This window comes from Octopus bimaculoides, chromosome 2 (genome assembly GCF_046866305.1).
Source record: "Octopus bimaculoides isolate indiv1 chromosome 2, ASM4686630v1, whole genome shotgun sequence".
NCBI classification, from domain to species: Eukaryota; Metazoa; Mollusca; class Cephalopoda; order Octopoda; family Octopodidae; genus Octopus; species Octopus bimaculoides.
Genome location: NC_142929.1, coordinates 28,595,190 through 28,599,312, shown reverse-complemented (window position 1 = coordinate 28,599,312; position 4,123 = coordinate 28,595,190). Strand labels below are relative to the sequence as shown.

Here is a 4,123-nt window from a genome sequence, read left to right as displayed (position 1 = left end):
GTTGGAACACCGCCTTTAGTCGAACAAATCGACCCCAGGACTTATTCTTTGTAAGCCTAGTACTTATTCTATCGGATCTCTTTTGCCGAACCGCTTAGTTACGGGGACGTTGACACTCCACCATCGGTTGTCAAGCAATGGTGGGGGGGGGACCAGCACAGACACACACACACGCGCTCACACACACATACACACACACAAACATATATATATAAACTTAGATAAACCTAAATATGTTTCGACCAAAGTTTGGTCCAGGCCATGTCTAACTTAATAGCACCACCGAACAATATCGAAAAACTTAATCCACTCCGTTCACTTCGTGACTGACCAAATGAATAGATTCTGAAGAAGCTGCAGTGAGAATAGTGCCAGGTTACATTTGCAATCGCCAGTAATCTGTGCAGTGGAAACACATGTAAGTCATTATAATATGTTGTATAATATCGTAAAATAAATTTTGGGGATGAACAAGTCTCCATACGCTTTAATATTAATAATAACAATAATAATAATAATAATAATAATATATTCAATCTCTGTTTATTTTCTCTTATTCCTTTCTGCTGAACAGCGTAGGTTCGAAACGTAAGACTTTTTCATTTTTCTCAAGCGTCAAAGTAATACACGTGCTTGTTGTCCATACACCTGTCTTTGTCTTTTGTCTTTCTATAAATTTCAACTATATAAATATATATGTATGTATGTATGTATGTATGTATGTATGTATATATATATATATATATATATATATATATATATATATATATATATATATATATATATATATATATATATATATATATATATATATATATATATATATATATATATATATACACAAACACACACATATATATATATTAATAATAATAATATGCACATGTTCATACGTGCGCGCATGCCCATATATGTATGCATTTATATACATAATCAATGCTCTTCTTCAAAAATATCGTTGACCAAATCCCAATCATATACCGATAGGTAACTAATGCTGTAGTAAATAACACGTCCCAAATTTGCTGCACTGTAGCAAAAACCCCCGTCATTGCAAATAAGTTAACTTCTTAACCTAATAGCTATTGCCTACAATCATAGGCCTCCTGGATCGTGCATGGATCGGAGTTTAAAACATCATCAATAACTAATAATTAAAAGTGGTATATGTAGGAGATTGAATCAACTTTCCTGATACATCTGTATACTTGTGGTAAAGTCAAATATCAATATATAAACAATATGGACGAGATAAGATATTTTAAAGCATTTAGGTCAATGAGCTGTCGTTATTTTCTAGGTCATATGATATCCAATATATTGTTAATAATCTGCGTGCATGTGTGTATGTGCAAATATATGTGTGAGCATAAATATATATATATTGAAATTTACAAAAAACAAAAGATGAAGACAGGTGTGTAAACAACAAACAGGTGTATTAGTTTAACGCTCGGGAAGGTGAGAATGTCTTTTACGTTTCGAGCCTACGCTCTTCAACAGAAAGGAACACGAGAAAATAACCAGAGAAAGAATAAAAAAGAAAGCTTTAGTAGCTAGGTGATGGCTATATATATATATATATATATATATATATATATATATATATATATATATATATAATAATAATAATAATAATAATAATATTAGGGACAACATCCAAAATTACAGGTAAAAACTCAATTAAAATCAATTTATAAAAAAATAAAATTAAATTGAGCTTTATAGATAAAATATATATAAAATATATAGTTTTAGGGAAAATAACCAAGTTTCAAGAACTCATCGATGAAAATCCACTATCACATATAGAAAAATTAATAATTAAAAGCACAATAAATTAGTATAATATAAAGTAAAGTAAATATCATAAGATAAATATAATAAAAGATTACACGTGTTTCATAACTAATTTTCAAATAGAAAGGAAATTTAAATCGATTAAAATCAATTGAAATTATCGAAAATAAATTCTATTCAAAAATATAGCTAATCGTCAGATCTTAAGTAGAACAATAATTAGATATATATATCTCAACCAACAATAAGTACCAAATGAATTAATATGAAATACTTATTATATAAAGATAGAAAAATTATTAAAAATATCATAATATCAAAATAATAACCATTCAATAATCATCCCTTCATCCATTATAATAACATGTATATTATATACAAAAAAACATCTTACATAAATTATCATTGTTTTAAATACAATTTTTTATTATATTTATCTTATGATATTTACTTTATATTATACTCATTTATTGTGCTTTTAATTATTAATTTTTCTATATGTGATAGTCGATTTTCATCGATGAGTTCTTGAAACTTGGTTATTTTCCCTAAAACTATATATATATATATATATATATATATATATATATATATATATATATATATATATATGTATGTATGTATGTAGATAGATAGATAGATAGATAGATAGATAGATAGATAGATAGATAGATAGATAGATAGATAGATAGATAGATAGATAGATAGTGTTACGACCTGGTGGCCATAACTCGAATTTACACACCCAACAAGGATGGGATGAACTCAAAACAATAACACACCATGAAGTTTTGTAAAATATTCTTAACAATTAAGTAAAAGCATAAAAAACAGCCTACATACAAAACAAATATATACGAACAAAAATAAATTAATGCTACACTAGACGTGCAGTCAAAATGTTTATAAAGGTAATATATATAGTTCAGAAAATCGGACTCAGAAACCCGGCATCAACTTGATTTCACAAACTTGGATTCGTAACTCTGGATTCACAAATTTTGGTTTCACCAAAATTGGCCTCATCAAATCCTGGCCTCACAAATTTGGTTTTCAAAAATAATATGGATTCCAGAAATTTGGATTTCATAAAATCTGGCTTCACAATTTCGGTGTTCAAAACACGGATTCCGAAAATTTAGATTTAATAAAATCTGGCTTCACAAATTCGCTTTTCGAACCTTGGATTTTGAACTTTGGAATGTCATAAAATCTGTTTTCACAAACTCGGTGTTCAACCTTGGATTTCGAACCTTGGAATGGTATAAAATCTGTCTTCACAAATTCGGTGTTCAACCTTGGATTTCGAACCTTGAACCTAAATATAAATAAATCTAATGTCAAAGCAACCATTTAAACTAAAGGTTCATGACACAAAACGGCTGCCAGACTACTATTGATGAAAAATAAAAAAATGAAAACAAAAGATCTAGGTTGCTTTAAATTCACACAAAACTGCTTCATACAAGCATACTGAGTAACATTAAACAAAATTTGCAGTTAGTTGTCTAATACAAAAGAATTGGTTACATGAAAAAATTTAATTCAGACATCCTTTAGCTATTTATACAAATTTTAACATTTATCTTAACAGAAAATAGCTAGCAAAATTACTACACAACCTGCCTGCCACAAATGCAGAGTTCAAAATTCACATAAATATTATAACATAACATAACTTTTTGTACTCACCCAGATGTGACACAGAATTATTTTAAAACTGACAATCAAGAAGTTCTGGCGAATTCCTGGCACATAATATAATTCCATAAATGCCCAATAAAAAGCATAAAGCGCATAAATTAAACAGCCAATCATAGCTTCCAGAATCCAGTTGAACCTTGTCTCACAGAAAAAAAAAACTGTCACAAATACTGGGGTACAATTATCTCTGCTAATAAAGGTTTGCTAAGGCTAGTCAATTTGTTAGAGAGTTTCACAGTTTGGCTATTAACACCTAGCTTCCACCATTTTCACAATGGACGTCATCCTGACCTTACAGTGCAGTATGAAAAACTCTTTAACATTATCCGAGAAAAAGTTTTTAGTGTTTTTAAGTTCCTAACAATAGATAGATAGATAGATAGATAGATAGATAGATAGATAGATATATGTGATATACATATATATATATATATATATATATATATATATATATATATATATATACGTATATATGAGTTAGAGGTTAGACAACCATCTAAGGGATTACAAATATCCAATATACTACTGGATGTATACCTATATATATCCAAATGCTTACTTTTGCAAGGCAATAGTGCAATTGAATAATAGGCATGTGTGGAGGTAAGCAAAAGTTTAA

At 28.6% G+C, this 4,123-nt stretch overlaps 1 long non-coding RNA gene across 1 annotated transcript; it reads right to left on the bottom strand.

The window, feature by feature from the left end:
* Window positions 1–2,584: 2,584 nt before the first annotated feature.
* On the bottom strand, window positions 2,585–3,870 carry LOC149136897 (uncharacterized). The gene is made up of 2 exons (XR_016238433.1): window positions 3,493–3,870; window positions 2,585–3,118 (listed from the first exon to the last, which is right to left on the bottom strand). It is a non-coding gene; the product is annotated as an uncharacterized LOC149136897 (long non-coding RNA).
* Between the last annotated feature and the right edge of the window lie 253 nt (window positions 3,871–4,123).